Source organism: Tenrec ecaudatus, chromosome 7 (genome assembly GCF_050624435.1).
Source record: "Tenrec ecaudatus isolate mTenEca1 chromosome 7, mTenEca1.hap1, whole genome shotgun sequence".
Taxonomy (NCBI): domain Eukaryota; kingdom Metazoa; phylum Chordata; class Mammalia; order Afrosoricida; family Tenrecidae; genus Tenrec; species Tenrec ecaudatus.
Genome location: NC_134536.1, coordinates 111,479,507 through 111,491,666, shown reverse-complemented (window position 1 = coordinate 111,491,666; position 12,160 = coordinate 111,479,507).

The following is a 12,160-nucleotide window of genomic DNA, read 5'->3' as shown; positions in this document are numbered from 1 at the left end:
CTACCTTGCAAGTCTGGCTAGACCAGAAGATGTACACTGGGACAGATGGGAACTGAAAACACAGGGCGGATGATCCCCTCAGGACCAGTGGTGTGAATGGCGATACTGGGAGGAAATAAGGAGGGTGGGTTGGAAATGGGAAACTGATTTCAAGAATCTACATGTGACCTCCTCTATGGGGGACAGACAACAGAAAAGTGGGTGAAGGGAGGTGTTGGACAGGGCAAGATATGACAAAAAATAATTTATAAATTATCAAGGGTTCATGAGAGAGGGGGGAGCAGGAAGGGAAGGAAAAAATGAGGAGCTGATGTCAGGGGCTTAAGTGGAGAGCAAATGTTTTGAGAATGATGAGGGCAATGAATACACAAATGTGCTTTACACAATTGATGTATGTATGGATTGTGATAAGAGTTGTATGAGGCCCTAAAAATGATTTTTTAAAAAGAAAATCAGTAGAACTGATGAAGATAAAGATTGCAGTGTAGATTACAAATGAATGTATAGTAGACCAAAATCCTTGCAACTGGACCAATATTATCTTTGATGCATAAAAAAAAGATTGAACCTTCATGGATTTGGTCTTGCTTCACTCCACAATCAATTCTCATAGAAGCAGCAGTGAAGAGATCAAAAGATCTTGCATTAGGTTGCAAGATCTTTTACTAGCATTAAAAAGCAAGGATACCACTTTGAGGACTAAGATTCACCTGAGCCAAACCATGGTATTTTCCACTGCCTCATGTTCATGTGAAAGCTGGACACTGAATAAGGAAGACCAAGGAAAACCTGATGCATTTGTATTGTGGCACTGGAGAAGACGATTGAAAGTACCCTCGATTGTTTCACGGACAAATGTGTCTTGGCCAGAGTGCCCCTTAGAGTCAAGGATGGCAAGGCTTGGTTTCACATACTTTGGACATATTTTCAGGGGAGATCAATGCCTGGAGAAGAACATCATGCTTGGTAAAGTGGAGAGCAGAAAAACGGAGGAAGGCCTTCAAGGAGATTAACTGACACGATTGCTTCAACAACAGGCTCAAGCATAGGGACAACTGTGAAGATGGTGCAAGATGATGCGGGGTTTCATTTTGTGATGCATGGAAGTCCTTATGAGCTAGAACCGACTTTATGACACCCAGAAACAAAAATAACAACAATTAATATGTTGCCACAAGTCAGGATTATAAAACAGAACATGATTCTCATCGGTCTCTCTAGCCAGCAGTCCAGCTGATTCTCAGCCTCTCGGTTGCATAGTCCCTTGGCTTTTGCCTCCATGGACCAGGAAGCACCTGTCACTCTGTCCCACAATTCTATAGCCCTGGTCCAGATCAGGAGAAGGTGCCCCAGAGTCATGGTGCTGCCCCTCTGGGTCCCCATGGAATCTTGCCGAGGTGGCCTCCGCCACTTCAGAAGGATATCTTGAACGGGGTCTTCCATGGTCCTCTGAACTTTTCTCTGCGGCTTCAAAGGTGGCTCATTTTTTACAGCCAGGTGGGGCAGGCTTAGTGGTAACGAAACTTGGCCAGTATCCTCTCTCAGTCTTACCAGTTTTCTATTGGCATAATCTTCTCCAAACATTTGGTGGGAGTTACAAAGAAGTATATAAGAGCCATATGAAGAAATTTCACAAAAGCAATCTCTTGTTCAAACGATTGTGATACTGAGAGAATGCAGCAATATTTTACATAGGTTAAAATATAAAGCCCAGTCAAAGCCAATACTAATGTAGTAGTTGTAGTTAAACATTTGAAATATCTAATGTGATACAGTGCGTCTCTTTTTATGTATATAGTTGCTTTCATCTCTTATTTCGGCCTTCATTTCTCTCTAAAAGGGATCCCTCATGATTGTGATAAAGCAATATAATCGCAGTAATAATAATATCAGCAACAACAATGGGGGTGTTAGCTATAATTTCAGAGGTATGCTAGAGTCAATGTATACTAGCTAAGGAGAGTCATTTGTCAAGTTTTCTGGAATTTTGCAAGCTGGCAATTAAGCATGGTCATTAATTAAAAATGAAATTATATCAACTTCCAATTTGATAGTAAAAGTTAATCAAAACTTAAAACCCATTATTTATCCATTACTTTACTACATTTTACTGTTATCTGTGCTTTTAAGATTCTTAACACCTGTAGGACAAAAATATTTCATCGATAGATGTTAGTCCATCCCCAATTCACGTTAAGTGACTTTATACTGATAGAATGAATCGTGAAGGGAGTTATTTCTACCATGTAAATTAGCAAATGTCCAAAATCAAACACCGTCAACCTTGAGCTGGTTATGAATCATTTGTCAGCACACCATGAAGCAGAGAATCGAAACAGAACAGTGCTACTCGAGGTGCTTTCAATGCAGTCACCCCTATAAACCACGCATGCTATTTTAAGGTACTTTATCATTATCCTCACTGTAGAGGTGGAAAAAAACCAACAAAGTAACTTAGTAACTCACCCAAGGTTACCTAATTACTATGTGGTACACAGAATTAAAAGTTGCATAAATGTCATCATTTAGTGAGCCCTTCCTCTGCTCAGAGTCAGACTGAACCCTACAAGGTCCATGGTTCAAACCCACCAGCCATCTTTCTGAAGGAGAAAGATGAGGGGATATGCCGCCCCCCCAAAAAAAACCAAAACAAAACAAGGTTTCTATCCTGTCAAAGGCTACAAAGGGCAAACTAGGGTCAAACCCTATGCAATTCGAGTTGAGTCATGACTATGGCATGAGTGTGTGCGTGTGCGTGGTGTGTGTACGTATGTTTACTCAGAGTTGTATGAGAATTTAAATACTGAGCACTAGGTTTTCAGGCTGCTATGTTTACACTGGGAACCCTAAATTAATTTTAGGGTTCCACATAGTTTCAGAGTCTCCACATAGTTTCAGATTCCAATGAGGTTTGTCTGACCAATGCCCAAAAGCTGTGCCCTCAGGAAATCCTTGGTCCACCCAGAGAGGGTCATCTGGCCCTGGAGAACTTGCCTGTGCATGCCCTTGATATAAATTGGAGTGCTGGGACCCATGGTACTGAGTAAGAGCCAGTCAAGCTCTTCTAATCTTCAAAAGTGCCTGCAAACCAGTCATGGTCCTTTCCCCATTCTGGATGCTGCCTGTGAGTGTGATGTCTAGTGCATGACGACATCGTGATGGATTTGTTTTGTTTCTCACGCTTTATTATTTAGGCACCTGGCTCTGGCTCTTTTGGACACCGCTATGGTTCAATGTTGTTGGTGTCCTTCCTCTGGATGACTTGTCACTGTATTTGTCGTGTCTCTGTCCTATTCAAGATTTAAAAAGAGTATCAATAAATATATATGAATTTTCAGTCTGTCCTCCTAAAAATAATTGAACAAGAGCATTTTTGATCCGTGAGTTCACATTTTTTTTAATCTAAGGATTGGGAAAATATTTGAAAAAAATCAGCCTCCAGGGACCATATTGATGTAAGCCTTTCATCTACATGGTTAGTTTGAAGAGTTTTAAAATATGAAACAAGGCAAAAATGAAACAACCTCTAGAAAAAATGATCAATTTTGGGTTATCTTTAGGCTTTAAAATAGTAATCCTACAACTGTTTATAGCTCTAACATCACTAACATTTTCAATAATTTGTCATGCTATTTACTTGTTTTAATGGTCTAATTAGATTTTTCTTTCAAATTCACAGTTTGGGCCATTTTTACAATCTTAGTTGTTCAAGGAACTAATTTTCACTTATGCTCCTTCTTTTGCAGTTCTTTCTTCCCTGGGCTTACTCCACTGGATAGTCTGTCTGACCCACTTGTGTTGTTAGGGCCACGCAGTCTGTCTGTCCCTTCTCATAGCAACTCTATACGCAAGCCGAGGAAACACTGCGGGCCCTAGGGTTATGTTTGCTCTCTGACTGTGGCCATCATGTGTCCATTCATGCCCTCCGGAGTCTTCCTCTTATTGCCGACGCTTTATTTTACCAAGAAGGATGCCCAGGATGTCATATTTTTCTTCTGAAAATGTCACCCAACACAGAGTTTGTAAGATGCAGCCTCACCAATCTCACTTCCAAGAATCATCCTGGCCTACTTCTTCAAAAAGCTTGTTGTTTTGTTTGGGGGCAGTCCACACTACTTTTGATATTCTTCACTAACATCATAATTCAATTCAAAGACATCAATTTTCTTCAGTCTTCTTTATTCATCGTCCAACTTTCAGATGTCCATAGCCATTAAAAAAACCATCGTCCAAGTCAAGCACACGCGTCCTCACATTATTTTAAAGAGGCCCTGTGCAGCAGATTTCACTGATGCAAAACTTGATTTCTAGTCTGCTCCTTCCACGAGCATTAATTACAGCTACTTGCAAAATGAAATCCTTCACAATCCATTTTTTTCTCCGCTTACTATGATGTTACCTATTTATCTAGTTGTAACATTTTTAATTTTGTGGGTTCTTTGTTTACATTGCCTTCTAATGTGCACTGAAGGCTAAATTCCTTATCTTTACCAGCAAGTTCTTCAAGTTCTCCAAGTTTTCATCAGGCAACGTGGGGCTATCTGAATATGACAGGCTGTTAGTGAACCTTCCTCTAATCCTAATGCTCTTCTAAATGAAGTCCACCTGCTTGGATTATTTTCTCAACATACAGATTGAATAAGGACGGTAAAAGGATCAAATCTTGACACACACCTTTCCTGATCTTAAACGTTGCCATCTTCCCTTGTTCTGTATGGAGGACTAGCTCTTGGTCCATGGACACAGTAAGGTGTTTTTTTTTTAATTCTCCCTCTTCTGAGAGCTATCCATAGATTGTTATAATCCGTGCACTTGAATGCCTTTGTATTTAAAAAAGGAATGGTGAGGGAGGCACAATGGAACACTCACAAATATTGGTTTATATTACCATTCATAAGAAAATATTTATGATGACATAATGCGACATATTTTGAATTAAGTTGTCCTAAATAAAATATATGGCTTGAATTGAGTTAAGAAACCTCTTTGAAAGAGTATGACACTGATGTCTTCCTTCCATCAGAGGGAAGGTGATACCTTTCATTTCCAGCGTTTCAGATAGTAATGGGTTTGATAAAAATTAATAAGCATGAAGTGCTCATTCCCATAATAGATATCATGCATACAAATTTGCTAGTCATATATGTATAGATTCAAGGATTGCGTTTATTTCCTCATTTTACAAATGGGAAAAGAGGCACTTAGAAAAGCTAAGTGACTTCCTGGTGACAGATCTAATAATAAAACTTTGATTTACTTGAGGCTAAAGTCTATGTCCATTCAATTGTCTTAACCATTCCTGTTTATACATGGAAGCCAAATACTTTTGATTCAAGATTAACATTTACATGATTCAATCCCTAAAAGATGTAGTTCGCTACAGGACAAATCTTTGTCTGCTTAATTAACATCAGCGCTCATTTGAAAATTCACCCCAGATGACATGTGATACATAAAGATGATCAGTAGATAGATAATAGATAGATCAATGATTCTCAACCTTCCTAATGCCGCAACCCTTTAATACAGTTCCTCGTTATGGTGACCTCCAACCATAAAAATATTTTTGTTGCTACTTCATAACAGTAATTTTGCTACTGTTATGAATTGGGTGACCCCTATGAAAGGGTCATTTATCCCCCAAAGGGGTCACCATCCACAGGTTGAGAAATGATGAGATAGAGAGATACAATAGATAGATAGACAGATGTTAGATTGATTCTAGTCCTTGGTACATAAATTTATAAAATATAACTTTTCATACACATTACCCAATACATTATTAAGCAAGACAGTGGCCCATTGAGGAAATAGGAAAAAGTACTCAGCAAAGAAATAGGTGTCTCTTTCTTGTGTAAATGTAATTTAAATGTATGCCACTGCAGTTCAAACTAGTTAATCACTGACTAGAGGACAGCACTAAATTTAAATTGTATTAATTAGTACATTCTACTCATTAAAGTCTAATTTTTCATATTCTTTTAATGACATTTTTAGATTATGAAATTGCCATTGAATGCAGAATGTGAAATATCAACATTCTTTCAAAATGTTAATTTTGCTGATTATGAAGGGAAATTTTTAAGAACAAAATGAACACAGTAGCAAGGGTAAAAGACCTTGGTCAAATCCTGAATCTGGCATTACTCATGGCTCTAGGAGATTAGTTCATCTCCATGACTTTGTTTCCTCCTCTTTGAAACTGTCGGCCATAATAGTTCCAACAAGAAATAATGCAAGGGAACACACCTTAGAAGCTATAAACTGTCGAAAAATGAAAAAAGCCATGCTCTCATTGTTATGTAGCACCTAAAGGAGGGGAACTACAGTTTAGTTTGTCTGACGGTGGAACAAGTCTAGAAAGGCCTTAATACAAGCCCTTTCTTTCTAAAGTGATTAATGTTCATATATATATATATATATATATATATATATATATGTAATTTGAAGCCAATAGGATAATTGAGAACTTTGAAATAAATAACAGTATAGTAGTCAATTAAAAAAATGAATCCTAAAATTTAGATAGACAAATGTTTAAGATAATAAATTGAATGATGTATAAAACAAATTGTGTTGTCCCCTCCAACCACTTTTTAAAATAGATTTTAAGAATTATGAACCATTGTAAGCATTTATCAAGCTCTTAGTGTAACACTCACTGTTCTCATCATTTTCTTTTAATCACATTATAATGTTTTGAATTTACATAAGGCACTTTGTCCCATTTTGTAGGCAAATAAGCTGAAGCACAAAAAAGTTACAATTTATACAGAGATACACAATAGTGATATTCTGCAGTTACAGAGCATTACGTTTTGGGTACTTTTCAAAATGTTTTTCATGTATCCACTCTGATAAACTCATAACAACATGGAGAAGTAGCCACTATTACATCTCACAGATAAGTACCAGAATATATATCCCCACTGCCATTGAGCCTACTTTGACTCATAGTGACCCTACAGGACAGGGGAGAACCAACCCTGTGAGTTTTAGAGACCAACTCTTTATGGGAATAGAGAATCCTGTCTTTCTTCTGAGGCTCAGCTGATGATTTTGAACTGCTCAGCCTGCAGTAAGCAGCCCATGTGCATGACACTAAGGCTTCTAGAACATAGTTTACTCAAAATCATGTACCTAGGAAGTGACCAGCAGTTGGTTACAGGGGCCTCACTTTTAATATGGGAAACAATTCCTCACTGTGCCACATAACTAGAAAATACTATTGTCATAGGTTTACTCCATATCCAGGGCTCTTACTCACCATGCCTGTGCACTTATGAATGAATGTCTGTTGGCCAAGAATCTCTGCTTTGTAGAAAATCACGTCAAATTGGAATGGCTTGCATACTAACGTTGTATTCCACCACAAATTTAGAAGACTTTTATACTATTCTTTTCATATTTAAGTCTTTTTGTCTTTTTCTATTTGGTGTTTAATTTTAATTAATTCCTAGATGTCTAAGAATATTTGTAGTTTCAGTCCTATTCATCATCATAAGAATATATTTAATCATGGGGTGAGATGCCATATTTGCATGATGCACATGTACTGTTTTTATAGTGTTCTCTCTATCACACAGTGAGGGTCTGGTGTGAAGGAATAGGATTTGTATTCCCAGTTGCCTAACTATTCAACAAGCAAAAGATTATAATGCTATGGAATCTATTATAATAGTAGCAATCTGTAGTAAAGGGATATGAGACAGTGCATTGGTGCAGTAGCTATTTATTTACCTGGACCACTGGTAAAGCAGGTCATGTTTTCCTGACCATTTTATAGCTGAAAGGCCTAGAGCTTGGAGAAATGCAAGGACTTCTCCAAGTTGGGCTAAATCATGATGGACCAAGGAAAGGAACCCATCGAACTTCACATGATCTACCAGCATAGTCCCATTCTCTTATTCTTGGGTCTGGCTGTTTGCTTGAGAAGCTATCTGTAGTTCCTATGTTCAGGTAAACTCACATAGTTACTTGGAGCACATCTGTTGCATGTCACTTTAATCATTTCTATGTCCATCGGAGAAGGGCATGACAACATGTTTTAGCTTTGAATTGCCTCCTCTTGTCAATAATTGTTGGTTCACAGCACAATTTCCTCCTGAGATGGTAAGAAAAACTGCATTGGTAGAAAAGAAAATGTTCGAAGCAATGGTTTCCAAATTTTGGTTGTTTCCATTTGGGATTCATTGTTAGTATATCAGGTAAATAAATAACTCCAACACCAATGCACGGTCTGCCATTCCTCGGCCTACCATTCATTGCTTGACATTAGAATCTATACGACTGGAATCTTTCTCATGTTGAATGAAAAGGCAACTTGGAATATCAGACCTATTCTTATACTCCTGGACCTTACTGTACTGCTCAAAGAAGTGAAAGAAACAATGCAGGTACATCGTGCAGATTTGGTGGGAAAGAAAACCAGATAGGTAAACAAAATTCCCCAGTGGGAAAAATAAGGTTACTTTCAACTAGTTACCTGAATGCCAGGGAAGTGCTCTAAAATGTCCTGGACATGAATAGTACATAGGTAGCTTGCTACTCAATAATCTGCCCTGAAATCATAATGGTTTAAGATGATTATTACTTGTTTTTGCTCATAAATGCATCTCTGGTTTTGCTTGTTTTCTACTGCTCTGAACCAGGCTCGGTTGATCTGATGAGGCTTGTTCATTTCCCCCCAATGAATCGGCTAGTTCCTGGCTCAGTGCAAAAGATGCATTCCCTACGAGCTGGCGTGATAAACATGACTGGGGCGCACGTCTCATCCGTCAGCTGGTCATCCTCGTTTTCCTCAGTGTTAAGAGACAAAGTCAATGGTCGCGAGGCCTTCGGTTGCCTGTGTTCGGGACTGCCATAATGTCACTTTCATCACGTTCAAATAGTCACACACAAAAATAAGAAAAAAAACTGGCATTGTTAAAAGGATAAGAAAATAACCTCATCGGGAAAGGATGAGACCTAAAGTAGTAACACCACAAATGGGAGTGGATCTTAACAGGGAAGAATAGCATGCCATTTTTTTTTCAATCTACCTCTTCAGAGAGAGGGGCCTAAGACACAATATGTAACAAAGTAATCTGGCTGGCAAATAAAACATGTAAAATGTCCTCCAGTCTGTGATGGATGATTTGTCAATAAGACCCCAGTGAAGCTGTGGCAGAGGGATTGACAGTGGAGCTCCCTACAGTTGTCTACCTCTCATCAGGACTCAGGGCTCACCCTTTTGATTGAGGAATTCTCTTTGCCTCTGGGTTCATTTCAGTCCATGCAAGATTTCATGGAAGACATCTGGGCACCATAACATAATTTGCAAAGTGTGTTCTAGAGTGATTAATGTGAAAAAAGAAATATACTGTAACAAGATTTATACCACAGAATAGTTAATGTAGCTTTTATTGGATATTATACATACATTTTTGGCTCGTTTGATATTTTGGCATTGTGTATTAGTGATTGCCCCCTGAAATCATAGAGAAGTGTTGTTATTCCATTTCTCACAATTTCTCCCATTAGGTCCCCTCCCCACCATTTGTATAGCTGCAGCATAAATTTACAGCTAAGTTACAAATCTATCTATATTTAAGTTTCTCCACTTTAAATTTTGATTGTGATCTTATGCTTTAAAATTTATACAACCACAAAGTGAAAATTCTTAGTATATAGTTATTATAGCTGTCATAGGGTATCAAAATAAATAATTCCTACAAACAATATGAAGCTATAATAATATACCGTGGTGTCTACAGTTATGAGGTATTAATAATTTTAAATTAATTTCATGAAAAAATTACACATTGCTCCAGTCTGCATTAGTGAGGTCTGCTATGGAAACTGCATGGGTAAAATGGACTTCCCACAGACGCACTTACAGCCTGTGGGTTTAAGACTGAAAATTCATTGTGTCTGAGGAAATGGAAAAAAGCTGTACTAAGATTGATGAACTGTCAGTAAACGGACAATCATGGTCTTGCTACATCAATGTTCTATATGCTTGTATTAAGATATATATTATTCTGGCAAGCCTGTGATGGACATTCTCATTGAATATTATTGTAAATTCATCTGACAGCCAACTCCCACATTTTGTATGAATAGCATCCAGCTATAAAAGGACTGATTCTGTACAAATGAATAATTTAGGCACTATGATATGGAGTTAGCCTATATTGGCCCAATATCCCTTTTTCAACAGTGCTTTAAAAAGTAGTACCAGGGGCTAACCAGAGATAAAATTAATGGGAGATCTTTATGTTCTAAGTAGATGATAAATAAGAGTCTCTACCATAAATTAACAAGAAGGTGTTGAAAGAGAACCAAAGGCAGATAAGAAAACAAAAACAACCCCTCCACCCTTGATCCATGAATGTGTTTTGGGCTCACACTTAATCCTAGTTCCAATTTAAGAACGATGCATTCTTATATCATGACCCTGCTTGATATTCAGCCCCAGAAAGGGAACACAGAGGACATGGATTCTCTGACAAAGTGTGATGAAGTCAGATGAAGCCCTGCGTCTGCTAGCATAGTGTCTCGGGTCTTCAAGGCTTGTTTCAAACAAGCAGCCATCTAAGTGGGATGTCAACCCAGTCCACATGGAAGAAACACTCCAACATCAGTCATTAAAAGATTGTAAATCATATAGGTTGAAGCTGAAGGAGGGAATGATATCAGAGTCTAAATTGTGAGAATCTGGCTTGTAGAAGGCTTTGGATGACAGTGGAAGTCCAAGATATATTTGTGAGATCCACAGAGGAAATAAGCTTCGGGTGATTTCCCTCTATCCATAATGCAGGGATGGAAAGAAACTGGTTATCAAACAGAGGATTTTGGAGAGATGACTACAGAAGTTCAAAATGATAAATCTGGCTTGAAGGGGTTTAAACCTTGTCAACTGATCACCCGTCTGATGCATGTGGAGCCTAATCTGGTTTTCAAGATTTTCTGTATTTTTTGGTTTATTTTTATTGGGGCTATGTCAGATGTGTTATGTCATTTGAGGTGACCTGACTAAATTTGTTATATGTTTTTATCTTTTTCAATATATGATACCAGGATTAATGAGTCCACAGGGACAGCAAAGGGAATGTGAGTTTGGGGATGGGAGAACAGTGGGAAGGATGAGGTAAAAGGGAATTGATGTCAAGAAGTTCAAGAGAAGGTTTTGAAATTTATTGTGGTAGAAAGTATACAATACTGCTTGATATAACTGAACTATGGAAAGATGTATGAGCTCCCAATAAAATGGCTTTGAAAAAAATTCACTCTTCATTATGAAATTTTGGGGAAAAGACAGAAAATCACAAAGAAAAAACTGAAAAGTTAGTTATAATTCCAACATTCAAATGAGACAATTAATATTTTAATGTCTCTTTCATATATTTTATGAATATATATTTCTATTATTTAAAAAATAATACACTTGTGCCATAGAGATTCTCACCAGATGCTCTGAATGCCTTTTACATGAGTGGGTTTATTAAAAGGAAGTGTGGATGGCTCTGTAATTAAAGCAAATTCATGTACATTTGAGAAGACACATCTTTGAAAAGACAGGTTTATTTTTGTTCTGTTTTATAATGAAGCCATTCAGAGATTTGCCAATTACCATAGCATGTGCTTATCTGTATTTTATAATAAATAAACATACACTCAAAATTGCTATTGAAAAATCATTTCTTTGTGTTTTTAAATAAAATCAATGCCAGAAACAAGAGTACAAACGCATGAGGGGCAGAGTGACACAGTAATCCATGAGGTGGTGATAATTCACATTAAGCTAGAGGAGTTTTACCTAACAAAATATTCTGCAAGATCCTGGGCATTATAAGAGAAATGCAAATTAAAACAACAATGAGGTAGCACCCAGCATCCTGAAAGATAACCCAATTCAAAAAATGAGAAAGCAACAAGTGTTGGAGGGCCTGTAGGGAGACAGGAACTCTCATCCTCTACTGGTGGACCTGTAAGTATGTACAGCCACTATGGAAATCAATCTGATGATTTATAAAACAGGTGGAAATCAAGTTACCATACGACCCAGCAATCCCCTTATTGGGCATGTACCCAGAAGAGGCAAGAAACAAACCAAGGCCAAACATCTGTGCTCCAATGTTCATTGCGGCACAGTTCACAATTGCAAGGAGTTGGAAAC